The sequence below is a fragment of the Pan troglodytes genome, chromosome 6 (assembly GCF_028858775.2).
Source record: "Pan troglodytes isolate AG18354 chromosome 6, NHGRI_mPanTro3-v2.0_pri, whole genome shotgun sequence".
Classification (NCBI taxonomy): domain Eukaryota; kingdom Metazoa; phylum Chordata; class Mammalia; order Primates; family Hominidae; genus Pan; species Pan troglodytes.
Genome location: NC_072404.2, coordinates 150198954 through 150224662, shown reverse-complemented (window position 1 = coordinate 150224662; position 25709 = coordinate 150198954). Strand labels below are relative to the sequence as shown.

Below are 25709 nucleotides of genomic sequence, written 5' to 3'. Positions count from 1 at the left end.
AAAAACCTATACTTTGCAGAGTGTAGGATTAGAATACCATCTAAGAAGCAGCAGCAACAGCTTTCTACTTCTGACAATATCTACAAAGAAAATGGAAAAATACTTGTAATCAAGGACTTCAACTCAACAGTTACCTAGCTTGTCAAATTAAAACATGTGGCAACCACCTGCTAAATATCTTGAAAGAATGATACTTTCTTGTTTTTCTCCCTGACCTAAAATCTCTTTGGAGTACATTTGCAATTCCTAATTTTTCACACTTAAACAAAAGCTGTCCACACTATGTTTAAAGATGACTAAGCAATTTTGTATTAAGTAACCAAAGATCACCCTGCCAATTTTAGAATAATTAAGTTTCTGCAGCCGAATATAAACAGTTCCAAGAACTACATGCGGCCTACCAAAAGTATATATTACAAGTAGTCAACCCTGTGGCCAGCTGGCAGACAGATCAACATGTTAAAGTAGAATTGTTCAGAATTTGGAGTATTATTTTTCTTTTCTCCCAATATTTTTTCTGCATCCAACTTTGTTTCTTTGGGAATGTTTTCAAGTATACAAAGCAAGAAACTATTGTGGGATTGCACCTCTTGTAAACGAATGAGCATTTCTCTTGAGATCCTTTGGAATGCACATATCATTCCCATTTCAATTCCATCTACACAGGAAGCCAAAGAAAAATGGAGCAAATGAATCCACCTTCATACCCCTCAAGTGAGAGTATTCATATTGTGCTTGATCACCAGAAAGATCTGCATTGACCACTGGACAAGTGAACGTGGACATTAAGCTATAGGTCTGTTGAGCACCAAAACACCTTTCTGACCCTAGATCCTTGCACTGTGCATTAGTCTGCTCTTGCACTGCTATAAAGAACCATCTGAGACTGTGTAATTTATAAAGAAAAGAGTTTAATTGGCTCATGATTCTGCAGGCTGTATGAGTAACATGGCTGGGGAGGCCTCAGGAGACTTTCAATCATGGTGGAAGGCAAACAGGAAGCAGGCATGCCTGACATGGCCGGAGTAGGAGGAAGAAAGAGCGGGGGAGGTGCTGCACACTTTTAAACAGCCATAACTTGTGAGAACTCACTCGGTATCACGAGAACGGCAAGGGGGAAATCCTTCCCCATGATCCAATCACCTCCCACCAGGCCCCTCCTCCAACAATGGGGATCACAATTCGACATGAGATTAGGCAGGGACACAAATCCAAACCATATCACACTGCCTTTACCAGATAGCTTCGTGGGCCAGAATTTCTTGCTAATAAGGCTAAAGTCACAGATTTATCCCACCAGGAATGAGTTACTCATTTGAGGGGAAAAAAAATCCTAAGCTACGGCCCTGTGCTATGACATTAATCCGGGCCAGCTATATGACAGATGTAGCTGACCACCTTAAATTGAGAAAATAGAGATGGTTAGTTTAGCCCATCCCGCCGTGACCTTCAGTAGCGTGTATGGCCAAATGAATGTGAGTGTGTCATTACACAAAAGGCCCCTACATATTCAGCTGCATTATAAGTCCTGTCATCTTCTGCATTATATTTAAATTCAGATACAATCAAGAGTGGCTGAGACTCTACAACCATCATCCCAATGAGAACTTTAATAAAAATATTCAATGGTGATCATTAAAAAGTCAGGAAACAACAGATGCTGGTGAGGATGTGGAGAAATAGGAATGCTTTTACACTGTTGGTGGGAGTGTAAGTTAGTTCAACCATTGTGGAAGACAGTGTGGCAATTCCTCAAGGATCTAGAACTAGAAATACCATTTGACCCAGCAATCCCATTACTGGGTATATACCCAAAGGATTATAAATCATTCTACTATAAAGACACATGCACACGTATGTTTATTGCAGCACTACTCACAATAGCAAAGACTTGGAACCAACCCAAATGTCCATCAATGATAGACTGGATTAAAAAAAATGTGGCACATATAAACCATGGAATACTACGCAGCCATAAAAAGGATGAGTTCATGTCCTCTGCAGGGACATTGATGAAGCTGGAAGCCATCATTCTCAGCAAACTAACACAAGAACAGAAAACCAAACACTGCATGTTCTCACTCATAATTGGAAGTTGAACAATGAGAACACATGGGCACAGGGAGGGGAACATCACACACTGGGACCTGTCAGGGGGTGGGGGTGGGGGGCTACGGGAGGGATAGCATTAGGAGAAATACCTAATGTAGGTGATGGGTTGATGGGTGCAGCAAACCACCATGGCATGTGTATACCTATGTAACAAGCTGCAAGTTCTGCACATGTACCCCAGAACTTAAAGTATAATAAAAATAAATAAATAAAAAATTCAATAAATGTTTATGAAATATTCACGTACTAGCTACCTTGCTTAGTGTAGCATATAAGATGTGAATGCAGCTATTCTGCCTTCAAGGTGCTTGTAGTCTGATGGTGGAGATGGGCAATCAACAAATAAAATACAAATTAGGTTAATGTTAGGAAGAAACCTAAGAAGAAGAAAAAAAGAAGCTACTATGAGAGAGAACTACAGGAACGATCTAATGGTTTCCTATGTGTTAGAATAAGATCTGGGTGGTAATCACCTTTTCCAAAAGGAATGACATTAATATATAGAGAGACATGAATTCATACAGGGAACATAAATTTATAAGACTGGAGTTTGTATTCATTCAACAAATTAAATTGACGTCGAGTACGTGCCAGACATTTGCTCCCCTAGGTGCAGATAAATAAAATTCCTTTCCACTTCTCTCTCCTAAATAGGTGGGTGAGGAGAAAAGCAACTAGTCAGATTTGAGGGATGGTGAACTAGTCTCACCCACTTCTTTCCCACTTCAGGTCCTACATAAGTCACATAAAAATAATGATCCATCAGAAACTGTTGCCAGAATTCATGCAGACCCAGGGAATCCACGTTAAGACATTAACTTCATGCGGCTAAGGTGGGAGGCATGAAAGAGGGCATCTTTCTAGACCCATCCAGCTCTGTGAACTTCCGACAATAAAAGCATGGTTCTAACACACCATCAAGCAGAAATATGCTGATTTATTTTCAAATGCTGGTGCATGATTCCAAGAAACAAACAGTCCATAATAAATTTATCCCAGTGGCAGAACATCTCACAACCAGCTTTTCCACTTTGAGTACCACAAGCAGACCTTTTATTTGTTGACACACAGCCCCTGGACATTCATGAAAACAAGATGTTCTCTTGCTGCTTTTTAAGTTAAACAGATTTAAGTCAAGGTCTCAGCTCTCAGCCGAATTTTAAAAACAGATGTTACATAGCAAAAAGGCTACACTGACCCCAGCAATAAGAGGCTATTTCACTTGAACTTGGATATTCTTTGTCAGCAGAAGTGATCAAAGATGCTTTAAACTGGAGGCAGGAGCAGCCCAGGGTTTACTACTGTCTCCATTCAGTGACTGCCTAGAAGGTCTGGGAAGCTGTTGGGTATTCAAGACTCTTGTTTTGGGGAATAAATGTGCTGGGAAAGGCTGGTGATTGGGAGGTGCAAATTCCTTGGTTTTGAATGGAGTTATTCAGGAAAAATGATCTTCCTCCCACATACCACCATCTTGTTTCTCTGCAGAACCCAGAGACTCTCTGTGAAATGGCTCCACTCTATCCATCACATGATTCCTCTCCCCACCCTACCCTCCCATGCAAACACAACTTACAGCCAAGCCAAACTCCTGAATCCTGCAATAATTTCACCCTCATTTCTGCCTCTGGGCCTTTGTCTCTGGCTTCTTGCCGCCCATAACCTGAAGTGCCCTCCACTCCTGCAAATCCCGTATATTTTTCTAGAGTCCAGCTCAAGTCCTATCTTTATCCCAGAACCACCCTCCCTTTCAGCTTCTACAGCAATTATCGGCCTTGTTCTTGGTGATCAATACTATATGGCCTTGTTGTTCCATTGTTTTGTACCATCACTTTCTCTTGACCAAGTCTGAAGCTGCTCAGTGTCAAGGCCTACATCTCCTCTGACATCCCCTCACAGTGCTGAGTACTTTGCTATGCAGTTATTTATGAATGGAAATATTTGCTGAGTTGAACTCATTAAAAAGCTTAAGAATTCTGGCCTGAGACTCCAAGTTCCAAATAATGTCGCAGCTATGATCCTTTGTGCTGTTTGCCCCATATTCTTGTTTTACTTCTTCTGGGCACATTATAGTATTGTGCTTGCCCCTTGTGGTCATCTGGGGCCAAGTGGCTAATTCTGGCCAATGAGTTTTGAGCAGAAGTATCATGTCACTTCTGGGGTAGACTTGCCAATAGGAGACCCTCCAAAGAGCTCTTTTCTCTCCATCATGGTTGGTAAGATTTCCAGACAGTCATCGTCAGTAGGGGTTCCTAAGCATGGATGACAGTGATGTGGACTAGAAACCCTTGCCTATCCAGGGTTAGTGACAAAGCATGAGTGATAAACACACGTTCATTTTGATGTCGCTGAGATTTTGGCTGTTTCTGACACCAGCATAACCTAGCTTGTCATGACTGATAGAGTCTTGGCCAGCTCTGACATTAGGTTGTACTCGTCTCTGTTTCTAAGCAAGTGCTTGCTCAGATTCCTGATTTCCCATTTCCCTTCTGAGACCTCTAGTTTAGAAACAGGGATAGGTAGGTTAACTGGAACACTGTTTGCAGGTAGAGCATCAGGGAGTGGAAGTGACTCATATTTCACTTCCTTATGGGCCCATCTCTTTACTCCAGTGAGCCATAAAACTGCCACTAACTGTAGCAGTGTTCGTGTATTATGGGATCATTCATTTATATCAGGCATGACAAACTCAAATAGTTTAAAGGACCAAAGAGGTAACTATTTGGGGAGTGGTAGCTTATGGGAAAATGGAGAACATATGCATCCCTGCATCCCTGTGAGCATTCAGACTCAAAATTTGAAAAAAAATGCTTATATTAGTCTATTCTCACACTGCTAGTAAAGACATACCTGAGACTGGGTAATTTATAAAGGAAAGATGTTTAATTGAATCACAGTTCCACGTGGCTGGGGAGGCCTCACAATCATGGTGGAAGGTGAATGAGGAGCAAAGGGACATCTTACATGGCAGCAGGCAAGAGAGAGCATGTGTGGGGGAAATCCCCTTTATAAAACCATCAGATCTTGTGAGACTTATTCACTATCATGAGAACAACACAGGGAAAAACCCACTCCCAAGATTCAATTACTTCCCACCTGGTCCCTCCCACGACACATGAGGAATATTACAACTCAAGTTGAGATTTGAGTGGGTACACAAAGCCAAACCACATCAAGGGTGGACAAGGGAAGCACATTTGCAGGGCAGCATGGGCCCTGGGTTGCTGTCTTTCATTGATGGCTGACCATGTGCCATGTTAGGCACTGTGAGGAGTTGCAAGAGTGAACCCACAAGCAATCCCATATAGCTTTCATTCTAGATGGATAAGTTGATTTATTTAGACAACAGTTATGTAGCACTTACTATGTACCAAGCACAGTTCTAAGAACTGTGATGATATCAATTTAAATCCTTGCGACAATCCTTATTATTTCCATTTTACAGATGAAAAGACAGAGGCCCAGAGAAGGTGAGTCATTGGCCCAAGGTCACATAGCTAGTAAGTGGTAGAGCTGGGGTCTACATCCAGGCAGCTCAGTCCCAGATTGTGTGCTTTTAATCACAACACTCTGTTACATCTCACAAGACCTGTAAATGGATAATACAAAGTAGACTGTAGCAAGGACCTCAATGATGAAATGATCACGTGATTGCCTGGAAGGATTTATGTTCTTCTACAAATGCTCTTACTAGGAGCTGTTTCCTGTCAGCAGGAGGCCTTGGCCTGCTTGATGTTAGGTTCCGTTCATATTTGATGTTTATTAATGAAGTAAAAATGAATCTTCTGTTTATGTTCACTTGTGCCTTGGCAAACTGATTTATTATTTCACTTAAGTGGGGTTCACTTTAGAAAATAAGCTGAATTTGTCTTAAAGCCTTAAAAAAATAAATGATCACATTTCACACTTTGACCATTTCTTTGCTTTGCTTACTTAATTAGCTTTAGACACGATGCTAAATCATCTCAGTTTATCTGTGTCAGTTTCAGGGCAGATCCAGGTTTTGTGGGACCTGAAGATTATTTGAGAGGCCTTCTTGGAAAACCAGAATACAATAGTAAATGTAAAAAGTTAGGCATGGGGGTGTTGAGGCAGGGACCTCTCCCCATGAGAGGCCCTGCGGCTTAAACTCTACTGACTTCACGGTAAATTGGCTTCTGGTCTCTCATCTTTGATTCTCATGAGCATTTCATAGAAATATCACAGCACCCTTATTTTGCTTTTAAATTCAATTACTATCAGCTCTCCATATCCATGGGTTCTGCATCCATAGATTCAATCAACCAGGGATAGAAAAATAGTTTAAAAAAAAAAACCAACGCAATTAAAAAAACCATACAACAATAAAAAATATAATAGGAAATACAGTATAACAGTGATTTACATAGCATTTACATTTTATTAGGTGTTAGAAGTAGAGATAATTTAAAGTATACGATAGGATATGCATAGATTATGTGCAAATACTGTGCCATTGTATATCAGGGAATTGAGCATCAGTATATTTTAGTATCCTCGGGAGTCCTGAAACCAATCCCCTATGGATACAGAGGAAGCAGCATACTTGGAACTACATTATAGTCTGCTTTTAACAACATTCTATACAAAAGTTAGAATCTAGGAAACAATAATGTAGGGGGCAATTATGCATTACCCTTCAAGTGATTTGCAGAAAAGTAGATTTACAGATATAGCCAGTGCATGCCTGTGTTTTGCCTATAAACCGCATAATAAAGTACGATAGGTGGATGAGAGGGCAGAGAAATTTAAAATATTATGACCCTTTGCCAAGAGGAAGCCAATGAAAAATAAATACAGTATCAGAAATCACAATTTACATCACCGAACACGTCATTGGATTCACAAAATTTTCCATTGCATTTAATTTTTAAAAAGCCCATTTTATGGTAAGGAATACTAGAATTGCAAATGTAACACAGAACTAATATGGCACGTGAGATGGAGAAGGTCCAATCCAGTGATATCTGTAGAATGAATGAATGAATGACTGACTGAATATGCATGTTTAAGGAAGGTGCTAATGGTGGTCACAGGCTTCCCTCATCAACCCCAACTTATAATTGCATTTTAAAATTTATAAACCATTAGCCAACAATGGGAGACAGTTAGCTAGATTCCCGGAGTCTCTCATAATAACAAATGTCTTTATAATTTTGTAATTCTGTGTGAAATCAGATGCAAAATCATGGTCTCATATACTTATGGGAGGAATTCTTTGAGGAACTTGGAGAAAATACTTCTAGAAGAGCTTCTTCCTTAGGGCCCAACATGAATGCAGTATGTTTGCATTCATTCTCGTCTGCATCCTGTGGATATGGTGAAATGCTTTCCCCCAAACTCAGGACGCCCCATTCCATGATATATCATATTTGGTCATTAAAGAACAGGATTCAGTATTAACATTGGCCTTCTTCACTGCTCTTTAGCAAAGTGTTTTCAGCCAAATATATTAAACTAGTCAACTGCCCTTTTCCCCTGTCAGTAAAACAGCCAGCATCCTGAAATCACAGCTCATTTGTACCACATTGGCGTGAATATTCAGACTTCATTTGTCTCTAGCTCTTAGAGGCTGGTGTTAGAGTGCGTGATGGACATTTTGTTTTGAATTAGCAAAAGGGAGGAGGAAAGAAAAAATCCAAGTTATAAGTTTGGGCTAAAATATGTTTCAGGGAATGCAGCTCTGCCTTTTCCTCTAGGAAACGTCTATTAAAAAAAAAAATCCAGATTTAATTTGGCATTAAGTTGAGCCTGGGATACAGAGAATGGTAGGAAGGAAAATGTCTTAGGGTTTTTTTTTTCCCCTAGACTGTTTGTTCTGCTTAAGTCCTATTTGAGTACTGTTGCACGGTGTGGTATGAGATGTTCACAACTTAATCCTGTTAGGCATCCTAAAGCAGAGTTCAGAAGCAATTGAGTCTGTGTCCTGTAACTGTACAAATCCTATTACAGTTGGAACCTTAGGAAAGGCTTGATAGTTTTTGGTTCAAAGCTAAATAGCACAATCATTCTTTTCTCTTTACTTGTGTACTCACTTGCGCTTATGGGAAAAAAAAAAGCCTGGAAAGGAGTTCTAGACAAGAGCTCCTGGCACTGTTGTGTGTTTTTCTCCCTGCTGTATCCCCCTTCTCAGCACAGTCTTTCTCTGTCAATGGTCATGCCAGGCAGAAAGGTGTGTTTTCATGGAGGTGCCTCTTAAGACCAGGTGCAATTCCCTGGCCGGGGAAACACGTTTATTTGGGCAAGGTTACTAAAGCTGCACGTGGTGGTGTTGGAATGTCCTCTATCCTCTTTACTATGAAGGTTTCCAGAACGCTGGGAGTCCCATGGGACCTGTGACCATGTGTCCCCTCAATCCTTAACCAAATCTGGACTATGCCCAGGCTCATTGTGGACTTTTCTTCTCATATCTCATGACAAGGACCCTGAGAGTGGTCTCCTTGAGAGGAGACTCCCAGGGAAGGGAGTGGATTTCAGACCTTCTCCCATATAAGCCTAGTTCTACAGCCACTACTAAAAACCCACAGGAAGGAATCTTAGTTTAAGAAAGATCCCTTCAGATCCTACTATAAAAAGCTTGGGCCCACCTGAACCAAAGGAGACTAAGGACTTTGTCAAGGTTTCCAGGGAGGCTCATTCTGCAAAACTCAAGAAAAGAAGAAGAAAATAAAAACCCAAGCTTCTCTTTCCACTCCATCTGGAGCTTCGACTGACTTCAAAAATACTGGCCCACAGTGGTTATAAAATCTCCCATTCGAAAACAAGGGCAAAGCCTTCAAAGTGCTTACAACTCAAAGCACTTCTTTTACGTGCTCATAGGAAAATGATCTTTCTCTCCAAGCCCATGAGCTGACTGAAATTAATGAAACACAGTCAGGAGGCACCTATGTTGGCCACTGGCCATCATTCATTGGAACACCCCAACTAGACCATTCATGGATTGCAAAGGGTTTCCTCTTGCTTTCAACATTTCTCATTTGATATAATTAGTAATTTGCATAAAATCACTGACCCAAGTGTCACTGACATTTTGGGTACCTTCAAGAAAATGGGCATCTTTTTCCTGGCTACTCCAAGAACACAAAGAGGAAAGTGTGGAAGTGGGTTCTTGAAGAAAGCTGGTATCTCAATGTACATTTAAAACAATTGGGTGAGGTGGGGGAATAAAGAAATGCAGGAGGTGGCTTCCAGATCTCTGATAGCCTCTTCTGCTCATAATCAGAAAATCACCCTGAAGCTCAAGGGTTTCTACTAAGGAAGGAGAACTAAGGGAGAGAGAAGAAACATAAAGCAAGGAGAGAACTTAAAGGAAAAGAAATAACACTTTGGAAAATAAAAGAGAGATGAATAAATACCTTTACCCCTTTTATTTGCATCATGCTAGCAGGGCAAATTAGGGAAATTCAGCCCAGGGGTAAATATGGCTCCGTGAGAAATGACAGTTGATGGTGAGGCCTAGAGAGGGGAGGCTGGTAATGACTGTCAGGGGCCATGGCCTGGCCCCTCCACTCTCTGGTCTGGCAGGGAAACCCTAAAATACTGCCAAAGCTTATTCTGGGGAACAGGTGGAGTGGGACAATCAGCAGGGGACAATGGACAAAGGAGGGAGTTCAGGGCAAAAGAGGCACAGCCCTCCACCCCTATCTGGGGCCTTTACTGACTAAACAAGATGATGCTCTGTGACCACAGCGTCACAGCCACCTGACCCTGAAAACGACCTGCCTCTGTCTCTTTGGTCATTAAGGATTCTCATCCTGGCCTCCCCTCCTGTCCATTCTGATCAGCTCTGATTGGCTGATGAAGAAAATGGGCCCAAAGGAAGTTTGTCTAAGATTCCCTGAGCAGGCAGCAGGGGAGTTGGACAATGACCATAGGTGGAGTTAGCTAGAAGGGAGCAAAGGTGGGTAGGAGAAGGCTCACAGGAATGGTTTGGGGCATAGCCCCCAAAAGACAGGACAGAGAAGGAACAAAATAGGTCCAAAAACACTAGGGGAGAAAAAATAGACACATACATTAGCTCATCTACATGTTCTCACACAGCTTCATTAGAAGTATCGTGTAGTGTTCTTCCTCTTGGACGGGTCCTTCTCCTGTTATCTACCAGGAAAAATTTCCATACACAATTTCTGATGGAATCTTTAAGCCACTGCTCCTTTCCCTCTACACAGTCTTCCTTGGTGGCCTCATTCATTGACACACTGCTGCTTCCTGCCTGTAGGTGGTGACTGTGAACATCTCTGGTTCTCACCTGACCTTCAGACCTGCATATGCATTGTTTTCTAGACACATGCCCTTGCATGTCCCACAGGCTTCAAACTCAGTAAGTCCCTCTTGGATCCCCGAACAGTTTTCTTGTGGAAAGCCACCTTAACTGGGGCATGCTTGTGCTATTTACTATTTCCTACCTCTGGGAGAAAGGTAACTCTCCTGCTATTAGTCAATCACACCTTTCTTTCAATCTTTCTCCTCAGCCTTAACTTATTTCTACCTGTCTTGGGGGGCAGGAAGTGAGGAGAAAGCATCTTTAATACTCATCATTTGGAGACAGTCTTAAAGCAAATAAATTGTAGGTTCAGAGGCTGCATCTAATCCTCTTTCCATTCATTCATTCATTCATTTAATAAATATTACAAAATGTCTACTGTATACAAAACCTCCTCTAGTGCTATGAGAGATGTAAAAGGCACACTCTCTGATTTCAGAATTTATAGAATGTCATAGGGAAATGAGAGCTGTACCCAAATGATTATAATACACTCTAAGAACTGCAGATGCTCTGAGAGTAATGTAATCGCTAAAAGAGTTCAGGAGGGGAGAAACAGAGGGAAGCCCACGTGCAATAAACAAAAAGTCAGCATATTAGAGAGAGAAAATGATGGTGGCAGCATTATGGGCTGAATGGTATTTCCCCCAAATTCATACACTGAAATCCTAACTTTCAGGATCTCAGAATGTAACCGCATTTGGAGATGCGTTCTTCAAAGAGTGATTAAGTTAAAATGAGGTCTTTAGGGCGGGCCTAATCCAATATGACTGGTGTTTTTACAAGAAGAGGAAATTTGGGCACAGAGAGAAAGACACCAGACAGGTGTGTGCCCGGAGAGAGGACCATGTGAAGACACAGGGAGAAGGTGGCCATCTGCAAGGAGGGCCTCGAGAAATCCACCATGCCAACACTTTGATCTCAGACTTCTACCCTCCAGAATGGTGAGAAAAGAAATCTCTGTTGTTTAAGCCACGCAGTCTGTGGATTTTCACTATGGTAGCCTGAGAAAACTTGCATGGGGGCAACAGATAGAATCTTGAAACAACAATTGCCTGAGTGGTGTGCTGAACTCCTGAAGAACTTTTCTACCTACTGGAGCCAAGCTCAGCAAAACTGTGAATGAGTGAAATGCCCTTTGGTTTCTCCATCCTCTAAAGTGGAAATCCCCTCTTTCACCTCCCTAGGTGGTCCTTGTTCTGGTAGAAGTTTTCCTCCCAGGTGAGAGAGATTTGTTGAAAGTGAGAGGTACTTAGCGCTCCTGAGATCACCAGTGTTTGCACAAAGGTGAGCTTATTCACCTTGGAAGGCTGACTCATGTTGTCTTTATTGATTCAAGTCACTAGCATTTTTGACAGGAAGTGAAGACTTCATGATTGATCCAGGACTGTTTTGTGAAAGATATTACATTGCAGGAAACATTTAAAAACAAAGCAAAAGAAAATCAGATTACAAAACAGGATAAAAGACTTGATAGATCCTTCAAAACTTGATAGATTCTAACTGATTAATTAACTGGCAAGTAAAGTAGGAGGGCCACAGCAGAAAAACTGGTTTCTCACAGTGCATCTTCAGATGTAAGAATTTAGAATATCAGGCACAGAGGCTGTGTAATTCCTAAGAGCAGAGCCCAAAGTATTAATAAAACATAAACTTTACTCACAGGTCAGCAATCAGATGTCTGAGCCTTCTGGTTGGTCACCAATCCCTGTGGAATTTGATTTGATGATCTTGAAATGTTCCAATGATACCTGGAATAAAAGGAGGATGGAAACATAATTCAGTTGAATGAATTTTAGTTAATACAGACTATATATTTTCAAATATCATTTCTTCCTCAAGTACTGTTGTTAGTTAGAATCTAAAGGGAGAAATAAGGCAGGGGTAGAAATAGCTATTGTGCATTTGCATTTTAAGGAAAATACAGTTATCGCAAAGTCCATCCATTTATTCTGAATCAATTATTCTGGAGAAGGAGGTATAGTTAAGACAAACCCAGGGACAGTATCTAATTGCCAAGTTTCTTTTTCACTGCTCCCAATCCCCTCAGTAATTTTATTTCAAAATTTGAGAATGAATAAAGGGAAACTGAAGGAAGAAAATGTTATAAGTGGAAAACTTTTTTGGTCTGTAGTGTCTATGTATGTCCATGAACTATCTTGTTAGTGAGACAAAGACAGAAAGGCTTTCAAGAGAAAACATAAAATGAATGGCAGAGTCACCAACAGTGGAGTTTGTCTTCAGATAATCTCTTTCCTTTCTATTTTCAGATTTAGGGTCTAAGGGCCAGAGAGTTGCTAAAGCTCTTACTCCCTGTTTTAAGATCTTTCTCTCCCATTAGTTACCTCGCAACTTCAAATAGACGCCCGGGTGAACCATTCCTCCCTTGAGCCCTTTAAGCCATAGCTTTTAATGCAGTGCCCGACACACAGATGCTGGCTGCCCTGGCTCAGAAGCAGTTGCCAAAGGTCTCTGCAGGGAAAGCTGAGTCTAGACTGGAGGTAGTAAGGAAGGAAAAGGCCCAAGATGAAGGAAGACGGGAAGGGAGCTGGGCCCTGTTAGGCAAATGAGCCTGTCTTCCTCCCCGAGTCCCCATTGCAGCCAGTGGCAAACAGCCAGGCACTAGTTATTGCTCCTTTGATTTAACCATCTCCTCGGGCATGAGGAGAAATGAGTTTTATATGAAAACATTTACTATAGGAGAACCAAGGTGTAATAAAAAGAAAGAAGTAATTTCTTCCCTCTTGATCAGATTTCTAGTCCCCTAAGAATAGCGATTTTCTTAGAACCCCCAGGAAACCTCTAGCTAAAGTCATTCAGTAGCATGAAAAACTGTAACTAGCACCTTTCTAGATTAAACAAGTAGAAAAACATTGCTAGCATATATTTACAGGAGATGGTTAATATCCTAATTTAAAATTTCTACTGCAAGTATTCTCAGAAAGATGGCATTTTCCAAATGGATACTAAGAGGCTGGTGGTGGGGGAAGAGGGGAGGGTGAGATAATAACTTATTTCAACAGAGAATCATTGCAAAGGTTAAATTAGGGATCCTTTACAAAAATAAATAATTGTAAATAACTAACAAGAAGACCCAGATTTTCATTAATTTAAAATTTTATCTTACATGGTTGAATTAGGGTCTCTGATTTCAACATTACCATTTTTATAAAATAATTCCTCTGTGACTTTTTCATAATGTGATTTGCTTTCATTATGGAAATAATAATAATAACTATTGTTTGTTAAGTATTTTTCAGTGATAGGCCCTGTGCTAAGCACATTGCACACATTATTTCATTTGATGACTGTAACAACCTTGTAAAATACATATTCTTATCTTAGGATAAGCACTGAGAAGTTTCTTGGCTGAAGTCATTTGCCTGAATTCACCCAGCTAGTGGTGAGGCCAGTATTCAAAGCCAGGGCCTGACCCACCATGCTGGGTGTATTTGGTGGATACAGGAGCCCACTTGCTTGTTCACTGAGTGAGTCCTCTGCTTCAGGACACAGCACAAGGTGATGTACAAGGGCTCTGCTTCCATGGAGCTTATACTCTGCTGGAGTTCAGACACCATACATTTCTGATAGTGAGTGAGCAAATAAAAAACAGCAGGATGTAAAGAGGTCCACTGAAGGTCCCTGGAGGTTGGATGGTGAGGGATAGTCTCTCTGAAAAGGAGACATCTAGGCTAAAAACACATTTCTAGGAAGAAGCCCCCCATGTAAAGATCTGAAGGAAGCATGTTCCAGGCAGAGCCCTTGAGAAGCCTGGTGTGAGGCTTTTATGAGATGGCTGTGTGCTCTGGGATCATGAAACTCTTCCAAGTTACTCAGTCCATGTGGGATTCAGGCTCATATGTCTGTTCGTAGAGTACACAATGCTGAAAGATGTGCTGGACACAGGGTCTTACCAAAAAACGATCCCCACAGGGCTGCCTTTGCTGGAAAGCATGAGGATCTGTCCCTGCCCAGAGATGAAAGTGCCAAAGAAGCACACGATCACCTTTGTATCCAGTGCCCAGAGGGATGGAGGTTCCCCACTCCCTTTTTTGCTAGGTAGACTTCAAGAGAGCTGTGTTCTACAGACTTGCACGAGCTCCTTTCATACATTAGAGGATAAGGCAGATCATTTCTTAATAACAGACAGAAAAATGAAAAGCTACAGGACATAATCCTTAAAATGGGAAAGGAATGGCAAGTAGCTATTTCAATCATAGTTGGCAGGAAGTCACATAATTTGTGGGGATGGAAATTAAAATAAAATATTTAAAAATAGATCGATGGGTTTTAGTTAGAATGAGCCAGTAATAATAACACATTATTAATTGTCTCTGCTTTACATTTATAGTTAAACATGGGAGCTAGGAGTATGTTAGAAGAAAAGAAATATATGATCTTAGGGAATTTGGGTCATTTAAATAAATACCAACAAGTGAATTGACCTTGTACAAGTCATTTAACCACTCAATTTCTTCATCTATAAAATGAAGCATTTGGAATAGATTTGCCACAGTACTCAATTCAGATGATTTATTTCTACCATCTTTCCACGAAAAAAATGTATTGGGTATGTGAATGACCTTGATATCATTTTGAATAAAACAAGTTCAACCAAGTTCCCCCTTTTCAGCATCTAACAGGGTGCTCAGAGAAGAGTGTTGCTTTTCAAGTCCACCTATCCCAACTCCTTCTCTATTATTTCTAAGAGATGAGTGCATTTTATAACTCTAAGAGAAATTATAATATATTACATAATAATATCTATTATTTATTGAATACCTACTATTTCCAAGGTATTTGATATCTGTTCTTTCATTTAATCTTCACAAGAAAACTGTGAAACTAGTTGTTTTTTATTATCCCCACTTGGAAGTAAGATTCATTGTCACACAGTTAATAAATGACAAGTTAGAATTAAAACCCAGGTTTGTTTTATTCCAAAGCTCCTTCCATGACAGGACACATGGAGCAGCCATAGCTGCCAACACTGACATTTTCTTTTACCTTTTTGAGTTCTATACAACATTTTTCTTTAAATGTTTTGGAGGAGATTGTTGATGAGTTTGTGGAATGTAGCTAGACTGACGTAGGTATCTGCCTAAGTGGAATAGCTTGTGGCAGTCCAGTCCTTTCATTGAGAATAACTAGAAACTCTGGATAATATTCCACAAAACCAAAATTAATTTGGAGGCATCCCAGAGCTGCTGTGGTAACCAGGACTTTAGGGGCCAACATCTTAGAGAGAAGGAAGGCCTGGAAAAGTAATCTTACACTCAGTGATTTCCCCCTCAAGGAATTTGGCGTACTTAAGATACAAACGACAAGAGGATACAAGAGAGAAACTAAGTAGAACATTTCTGAGAAGCAGAGCAGAGTCTTCGCAGTCTTGTGGAGCTGAGGAGAAAAAACTTTAAGTGCAAGAGGGAAGGACCATTCTGGGGTGACAGAGCTGCGCTATATCTTATTCATGGTGATTGTTATTTAACTATATGCACTTGTCAAAACTTGCAGAACTGTACACTGAAAAGAGTAAATTTTACTGTGTGTAAATTACACTGTGATAAATGGTCTTGGGATACAACCTTAGTTAGGACACTTGGAGAGTTCAGCCACGGAGAAGGAGCAAACCAGAGGTTGAAGGAGTCTTGCAAAATGGAAGATGAGTTGTAGATCAGCTCAGCCCCATTTAACCGAAGAGAACTTTCCCAACTCTATCAAAACAACCAGAAGGTAAGACAACCCCTGTCTGTAGAAAAGTAACATCATCCCGCACCTAAATGAATATCTATGTGGAAAAAGGAAAATCAAAACTTGACCTCTATTTAGCATCATTCCCCCAAATTCTTTCAGATTGATTGTGGATCTAAATGTGAAAACTTACACATTTGCGCTTTCAGGAAAAAGAAAATCTCCATGATTTTGGGATAGGCAAAGATTTTGTAAATGGGACATAAAAATAAAAAAACTTGTGTTGCATTAAAACTAAAAACCATAAAAAGAGTGGAGATGCTAGCCACAGATTGAGAAAATATTAGCAATATGGATGACAAAGAACTGGTATCCAGCATATATGAAAATTTCCACACATCAAAAAGAAAAAGATGGATGATCTAATAGAGAAATGAGTAATGATTTCAACAGGCATTTCACAAAAGAGGATATTTAAAATTGCCAACAACTAAAAAATTAATTAGCCAGGTGTGGTGGTGCATGCCTGTAGTCTCAGCTACCTGGGGGCTAAGGTGGGAGGATCTCTTGAGCCAGGGAAGTCAAGGCCACAGTAAGCCATGATCGTGACACTGCACTCCAGCCTGGGGACAGAGAGAGACCTTGTCTCAAAACAAAAACAAAAAGACAAAAAGGTCAACAAGCATATGAAAAAGTGCTCAATCTCATTAATCATTAGAAAAATTCAAATTGAAACTTATGATGAACTAAAACTACATACCACTAGAATAGCTAAAATTTAAAAGACATAAATCAAAATGTTGCTGAGCAACTGAAATGCTCATGCACCGCTATGGGAATATAAATTGGCAAAATCACTTGGGAAAAAGATTTGGCAGCATGTGCTAAAGCTGAATATTTGTATACCCTGTGACCCAGAAATCTTACTTATAGGCGTATATACAACAAAAATCCATGCATATATTCACCAGAAGACGTGAACTTGAATGTTCATAGCAGTACTATTAATAATAGCCATGAGAAGGAAATAACCTCAATGTCTATCAACAGCAAAATGGATAAATTGTGGGAGGCAAACAGTGAAACCCTCTATAGCAATTAGAATGATCTAAGTTTTGCTCAGGCAATCAATCTCAGAATCATAATGTAAACAACACAACAAAAATTACTATATGATTTCATTAATATAAAAACCGAAGCCCAGACAAAATTAATACTTCATGTTAGAAATCAGAATAATGGTTATCATGAGGCAGTGGCTGGGTGGGGGAAGGCATGACTCTGAAGGGACATTTAGGGTGCTTCTGAATGCAAGTAGTATTCTGTTTTGTGATCTGGATGCTGACTACTCAGTTGCGTTCATTCTGTGAAAGTCCATCACTCTGTACAATTACAAATTGTGCACTTCTCTATATGTTACACATCATTAAAAAGATTATTTTTAGAACATGTGAATAGAAAAAGATGAAACTTTAGTCTGGAAAGATGACAACTCCAGGGAATTTATGAGCTCAAAATATATAAAATCAGGAAAGTTCACTATCTCTGGTCATATATTGTACCAGTAGGAAAATAAAATAATAAAAAGAAAGTCAAACAATGAGAGAAAACAATAAGATAATACAAATCAATGTACTCTGCAGGGGGAGAATTGTAGTTGGGAAGGCTGGGATCAATTTGGCCAGTTATTTCTAAATTAAAAGTCAACATTGGATTATTTACCAATGACTTAGTGAACTTTCCATATATATATTTTGGCTTACCATATCTTAGAAGTGAAATATTGAATGTTTTTGCAAGTGGCCCATACCAAGGCAATCCAAATACAGGGACTACTTATCATCTTAAGAATGCCATGCAATTTCACCATCCATCCAGCCCTTTGCTTAGTATCCACTGTTTCTTGTCCTCACTTTTAACCGCCCACCTTCCCCAAATTATTTCTTGTAGCTCTTTTGTGCATCAAGCCCTTGAACAATGTTTCCTCTTTATTTTTTAAAATTGTATGTTTCCATTTCAGATTTTCCCTATGTATCTTGAACAAATTCATCTATAGTATGCTTGTATTTTAGTGTATAGGTTTATGTCTGTATGAGAATCTCTTGATTTTTATGGGATATGTTTTCTGTGTTATTAAGGAATTATTATGCATATGGAAATGTATACAGATATTTGTATAAATGAGTAGATAAGAGGGACAAGATGTATTAATATGATAATATGTTAGGAATTTAGCTACCAAACAGGCTAAAGTGGGAAATTAAGGAAATTTTTCTTATAATTAAAGAAAAAGTCAATTATTCAGTGAAAGTCAGAATTTTTGTGGCATTCTGTGGCAAACATTTATTGGATAGCAGACAAAGCTTTAAATCATTCAGTTGGATTGAACATAGATCTTTCCCATTAAAACAGCATGGAATTGTAAGACTGACTATGGGTCACATAGAGCTCTACACTTAATAACCTAAGAGAAGCTCTTTAACAAAGATAACTAACAGGTATCAGCTACTTCAATTTTAAAATGAGGATAGTAATTACTACGTTGAAGGGTTTTTTCTTCTTCCATTGTACTTGGTTAATGCCTCTGTGGTAGCATTGCATGAGTATGGGCTTCCCAGTGGTAGGGGCATGGTCTTATCAATCACTCCATACCAAGCATTTAGCATGTTCTCTGGCATATATCATATGCTTCATAAAAGTCTGTTGTTGGCCGGGTGCATTGGCTCACGCCTGTAATCCCAGCACTTTGGGAGGCCGAGGCAGGCAGATCACAAGGTCAGGAATTTGAGACCAGTCTGGCCAGCACAGTGAAACCTCATCTCTACTAAAAATACAAAAAAAAAAAATTAGCCAGTGTGGTGGTGTGCGCCTGTAATGCCAGCTACTCAGGAGGCTGAGGCAGGAGAATCGCGTGAACCCAGGAGATGGAGGTTGCAGTGAGCCGAGATCATGCCATTGCACTCCAGCTTGCGCGACAGTGCAAGACTCCATCTCAGAAAAAAAAAAAAAAAAAGGAGAACGAAAGAAAAAAGTCTGTTGTTGAGTGATGATTGAGATAACATATAAAGTACCTAGTATTGAACTTAGCATGCCATTGACCCTTGTTTAATATTATCAGCTTCTTTCTCTGCCTTCTTTGTTATTCTGCATCTAGAAAGTAGAATGGCTCAATTCTTAGTTTATTTCTGTGCCATCAGGTCCCAAGACTAGCAAGCTACCCAGGGAAATTTTGCTGAGTTCTTCTTAAAATTTTATGGAGTGCAAAGGATATAGCTTACATGTATGTTCTCAGAGAAGCCAATATGGTAAAACTATGAACAAAAAAAAAACAGATCTTATCCTGTTCTATGATAGTAAACAAGATGGGCTTTGATATCTTAAAATGGTGCCTAATCATTGCAGCCTTTTCTCCTTTCTCTTGGACAATCATTTAATGAAGAGTAATCTGCGATGCTATTTGCGTCATCCAAGATGTTTCAATTGTTAATAGAAGAATGAGGGTGGATTTTCACAGGCAAGATGATTTCTGATTGGAGAAGCAATGAGAATGTATCCATGAAGGTCAGATGTTTATTTTTAAGCTTCATGAAAAGTTCTGTACTTGTCTGAAGCAAATAGGAAAGAGAAAGTCGTTTGTTGTCTTATGAAATTTCTGAACTTCTCATGGGAAAGTAGCTGACGTCAGTGTTTGATAAGTTTCCCGTGGCTACAGGCATGAGAGACACTGAGAAAAATGTATCTTTCTCTTCACAGAGTCATAGTGTACCTGAAGTTTGAGCTGGGTATAACTACCACTCATCACGAAAGACCTAGTGTAGATAATAAAAAGTCCAAAGTTTGTGAAAAGGCAGTGGCAGTTGTTTCTCTTGCCTTCATCATCGTAATCACCACTGCTACTACCACTGTCATCATTATCAACGAGCACTGACTGTTGTTTGTAAGGCATGATGTTAAGTTACCTAAGTTTCAGCAAGTGATAAGAAATGGTGCACTTAATTTTTATGTATATTAAATTTTCCAATGGATGCAGTCTTCTGGTTCTCTTCTGCCTGTGTTCCTGTGTATGGCTTCCTAAATAAATAGAACTTATCAAACAGAAGCAACTATGAAGATTAGAACCCTCATGGTTGAGGAGGCAAAGCTGAGGAAACAGGATGGACATCTGAGCAAGGGTAAGAGTCATATCATTTATCTTTTTTTTTTTTTGAGATGAAGTCTCACTCTGTCACCAGGCCGGAGTGCAGTGACGCGATCTCAGCTCACTGCAACCTCTGCCTCCCAGGTTCAAGTGATTCTCCTGCTTCAGCTTCCTGAGTAGCTGGGATTACAGGCGCCCACCGCCACACCTAGCTAATGTTTGTATTTTTAGTAGAGACGGGGTTTCACCATGTTGGCCAGGCTAGTCTCGAACTCCTAACTCAGGTGATCCACCTGACTCGGCCTCCCAAATTTCTGGGATTACAGGTGGGAGCCACCTCGCCTAGCCTCATTTATCTTTTATCTGTAGAATTTAGCACAGCCTCCAGCATATAGGATAAACTTAATAATGTCCAGTTTGGCAAAATTGAACCTCTTTAATTCTATTAGACTCTCAATTTTTGACAATCTTATCAATAAAGGTTGTACTTAGAAATTTTCGATATTCACAAAGAAAGAGTGTCTCAAGTCAATAAATTCTAGTTCAGGCTACACGTCATCAAAGCGATCGGATTATCTATTGTGCAATTAAGTCAACTCTGAAAAATTTAGGCACACTTTATTGATGTAATAAATTCATTTCATGTTCCTATTTATAATATGTTCTTGTTTGTTTAAAGTATGCTTAAAACTTTTTCTAATGTTAGTTTTGACTACTGATTGAAATTTAACTACCTAAGGACAGGGCCATATATTTCCTTTATGGCCAGTTGCTTAAAGTAAGCAAAAAACAAAGCAAAATAACACCCTAAGTGGAATTATCCTGTTCCTCTTTCCCACGTTCCAACCAACTGGCATTGCCCACCTCTCCTCTCTGCCACAGAGCTGTGTAGTAAGACCTAATCCAGAGCCTTGAGCTCACTCGGTGGCAAGCATGAAACACTGACAGAGAGAGTCTGGGCAGCAGCAGGACACAGGGCTCAGGTCAGGATCTAGAATCACCTTGTCCTACCCTTGCAACCAAAAGCAAAACCATCAATATGTGTAGCCTTGAAAAAATTCACTAGATGTCATTCCTCAGCATTTTAAAGAAAGGCAGGCAGTACTTTATCTCTTTGCACATTCAACTGAAAGAGTAACTAATGAAGGCTGCAAGCCCATAGATTAGATACAGAGGCCTTTGCACTAGAAAACTGGTAAAATATCACACTCACTCTGTCTGTTCATCATCACCCAGATATCCATCTGTTAATGTCTAGGAAGCTGTGGACATCGGCAAACACAGCAAAATAACAATGCACAGGGGACCATTTTGTGCACAGGGCCCTGGGAAGGGCCAGTGGAATTCCTCTGATCAGTCTCCTTTTGACTTTTTCCCATAGACCTTGTTCCTGCACTGAAATGTCTGGAATGTTTGGTAGGGATGAAGTGGGTTGGTCACAGGGCAATTATGCTTCTATCATCAATCAGATCAGCCATTTGTGGGCTGATTTCCAAGTGCCTAGTGACATCACAAATGGGTTAAGAATACAAATACATGGCACTTTTACAGTAAACAGGGCTTTCATATCTCTATTCTTAAATGATTTTCATAGAAACCCTGGAGGTCAGTAAGACAAGTATTATTGGCAACATTTTATAAATAAGACCTAGAAAGGCCTAGAGAGGTTAAATGGTTTACCCAAGGCTTCTCAGCTAGTGATGGGAGGAGCTGGGTCTCCAAATCTGTTCTTTTTGTAGAACACCATTCTGCCTGTGTTTGATTAGTTAACAACTAAGTCCATTTAGCAGGAGCTGGTTATTTTTTATTTTAGGACAAATCAATCACTACATCTGTTTTTGGATATCGGAAGAATCCACTGCTCGATTTCTAACTTTCATCATGGGCTAAACAGTTTTCATATAATTATCTCAAGAACTGATCCTTTGTGGCCCTTGCAATCTGGCCTGTCTTTGCAGTAATCAAACAGCAGAGAAAGTGTAACAAGCGATAAATACTTCAAGTAACCGTCCTAATCTCAAAGCATTTGAACATCAAAATAGATCTTCCATCAGGTATGGTGGCCCACCACAGCAGCTTTCTATGTGGAGTTCTGATCACAGTATTGTTGCTACTCTGACGTATCATCAGAAATGTGAGGTTTCATGTGATTTACTTTTTAAAATATTAGGAAGGATTCAAAGTTATCCATATAAACTTGATATTCATTCAATTGGATTCTATGCATCTTTCTTCCGTGGAAGAAAAGGGCCTATTTGTCTTCCTCTAAGTGGGTCTTTTCTGTGAATGTCATTCCTCATATGGGGGAAAAGTTTGAGATTTGCTCTTCTACTATTCCTATCTCATGAGACAAAAAGTTAGGCCCCACTTGGGATTCTATTTCCAGTTATTAAATGGGAGTTGCTAAGGAGACAGCAGAGATGGAGAAAGACAAGGTCACTGCTCTCAGAGGGCTAACACTCTAGTGGGCAAATAAATATTAAATTATTTATGTCATATTCATTTCTGTAACCCCAGTGTCTAGCATAGCTCTGATCACATAGCAGTTTCTCAATAAATGTGTGTTAAGTGAATAAATAAGTGAGGTCTCCAGAAGCTCAATTTTTTCCACTTCTAAATCTTGATGGAAACATCATTCTCCAGTGCCCTTCTTCCCAGGGCTACACTGAAAACTGACACAAGGTGGACAATGAGAATCTCACTGAAGAATAGTACTGCTGTTTTTATTGGTAATACATTAGCTGGTTGATGGTAACGTGGACAGTATCAAACTTCAGTCTTACATGGCCACAAACTTAAACCCAAGCTGCTATCTTTTTTAAAATGTGGAATTTTAACCAGATGAAGGATAACGTGCAGATACAGATGGGTTAATGAAACCCATTTCCACATTAATAAGATATTTCATATTGAACATCCCATAATGTTTATCTCCAAAGGATAGTATTTTTAAACACAGCAATGCTTCCATTCATATGCCCAAAAAATCCCCCAAAAACCAGAAGTTTCACTGGGTTCAACATTCATAGCTAAGTGGATTGAATTAAGTGAAAAAGATAAATTAATTCAATAAAAATTTTTGGCAGTTGCCATCAAATAACTGTTGGGGAGTTCTTGGTCTCTGTTGAAATGGCAATTCTGGCATTATGCAGACACAGTTATAGGCTAAATAGAGCTGATAAGCGTAAGTATAAAACATGTCTTGCAGCTTCATAAGGAAAAGTTCTAAAACATACTGTCCAGAGACAAGACAATAATTCTTATATATCTGGCACATAAAGATGTGATTGTGACAAATTACTTTTAAAGGGTTAAAAAACAAATAACTGTGAATAACTTAAAATAACTAAGCTTGCATACAAATGCTACTCCAGAACCTTGAGCAGAGCTACAACTACATTATGTGGAATACACTTGAAGAGTGAAGGAGGAAACAAAAAAAGGAAAAACCTTAAACTTAGCCAGAATTTAAATGATATTGAGGCTGCACAGATACTTAGGTTGCTTTGCGAGTGTATTTCTCCCACTGTCTGTCTGTGTTCCTTCATTTCCCGATGTGGCTTAAAAGAAAAAACTCAAGATATGAAAATCAAAACTGCCCTTATTATGTTCTTAGGCTGTTTGAACCCAAACAAGGGAAATCCAGGAGTGTGGGAACTTGATCATAAGATCCATGAATAAGCAATCACATTTTCACCCAACTTTATACCCCACAGTATCTCAGGCAGCACTTGACAATTATTCATTGCTGGTTTTCCAGACGGCTTTTATTTCTATTTCACTCTACTGAAAAAGGTCCCAAATTGTTACAGGTAGTCAGTCATGAGCGGGGAGCAGGAGAGGGCTCTCCCACCACCCACTAGAAATGTCAGGTGACGGTTTGGCAATTATCCCTTTGCCTCTCTAAAAATGATAATTCACAGCAGTCAGAAAGAGACAATCTCCTGATGGTCCATACCTGTTAACATTTAAAAGTGTTAACTGAATGCAGACCCCAGAGAGAAACAGCTTTCTGGAAATGCATATTAAGAGACAAAAATGACAAAGTAAGATCTCCTGGGTACTCTCTGCTGGAAGAAGGAAGAAAGCCTCAGATGGGCATGTGTATAACTCCCTAAATACACTGCGCGTGCGCATTTCTCAAGCGTAAGAAGGACTCTGTGCATGCCCACCCTAAGGAAGAATCATGGGGAAAAGACGAGCTTATAAAAGTCCTAGGATCACGGTTATACGGGACACTTGACCTTCTCTCTTTAACACTCACGTGCCTGCTTGGATGTCTTCCAAGCGCGCCTTTCTTTCCTGTTCTAAAGCCTTTTAAAATAAACTTCCACTCTTGCTCTGAAACTTGCCTCTATCTCTTTTTCTGCTTTACACGCCCCTCAGTTGAATTCTTTCTTCTGAGGAGGCAAGGACTGAAGTTGCTGTGGACCCCTACGGATTCGCCGCCGGTAACTCACAGATAACTCGGATCTCTTCCACTAACAAAAATCATCAAATCTGTAGAAGTTATGCCATCTCTGAGTGCTATATAGATATACATTTTATTATAGAAAGTATGCAAATATGCATTTTATTATAGAAAATACAGAAATTATGCAGAGACCGGGTGCGGTGGCTCATGCCTGTAATCCCAACACTTTGGGAGGCCGAGGTGGGCAGATCACGAGGTCAGGAGTTCAAGACCAGCCTGGCCAAGATGGTGAAACCCCATCTCTACTAAAAATACAAAAAAAATAGCCAGGCGTGGTGGTGGGCACCTGTAATCCCAGCTACTCGGGAGGCTGAGGCAGAGAATTTCTTGAACCTAGGAGGCGGAGGTTGCAGTGAGCCGAGATCGCGCCACTGCACTCCAACCCGGGCAACAGAGGAAGACTCCGTCTCAAAAAAAAAGAAAGAAAGAAATTATGCAGAAAATAATTCTAAAGTCTCTTTTCATCCTTCCCACCCTGAGATTACTTTAAAGTTTCAATATATTTCCTTCCTGTCCTTTTTTTCAACAAAGGTAAGATTCTATTTTAAAAGCAAATGTGATGTTATGCACTCATTTTTTTCACTTATTATATTATACATATTTTTTACACAATTTTTAAAACACGATAACTTTACAGTTATATGTAATCATTCCCTTATCACTGGACACTGAGAGTATTTCAGGTTTGGGCTATTATAAGTAGTGCTGTGATGGACATTCTTGTACATAAATCTCGATCACTAAATCTCTACCACTTTGTTTTTGCATTGCTAAGTAATGTAGAGCTTAGTACTCTACCAGCGGCTCTCAGGGGAATCCAACTGATCATAATTTTCTTTCTGTGAACTCTTCTTGTTTCCACATACACCACTGGAGAAGTTGGAATATTTGTAGTTGAGTTACAGCAAATAACAGGAAGACAAAATGGTAAAGACTTCTATTGTCATTATTCACTGCCAAGATTATAGAAGCACCAAAAAAATATATATTGCCTTTAAAAATCTGGTTTGAGATCA

General features: G+C 39.8%; 1 protein-coding gene across 11 annotated transcripts in view; it reads right to left on the bottom strand.

The window, feature by feature from the left end:
- The window catches only part of CALD1 (caldesmon 1), a 225817-nt gene that overhangs the window by 114572 nt on the left and 85536 nt on the right, over nt 1-25709 (bottom strand). For all 11 annotated transcript variants that reach the window (XR_010159001.1, XR_010159000.1, XR_010159006.1 and 8 more), the window contains exon 2: nt 12054-12141. The gene's annotated coding sequence lies outside the window, so the exon portion shown is untranslated. The remainder of the gene's footprint in view (nt 1-12053; nt 12142-25709) is intronic.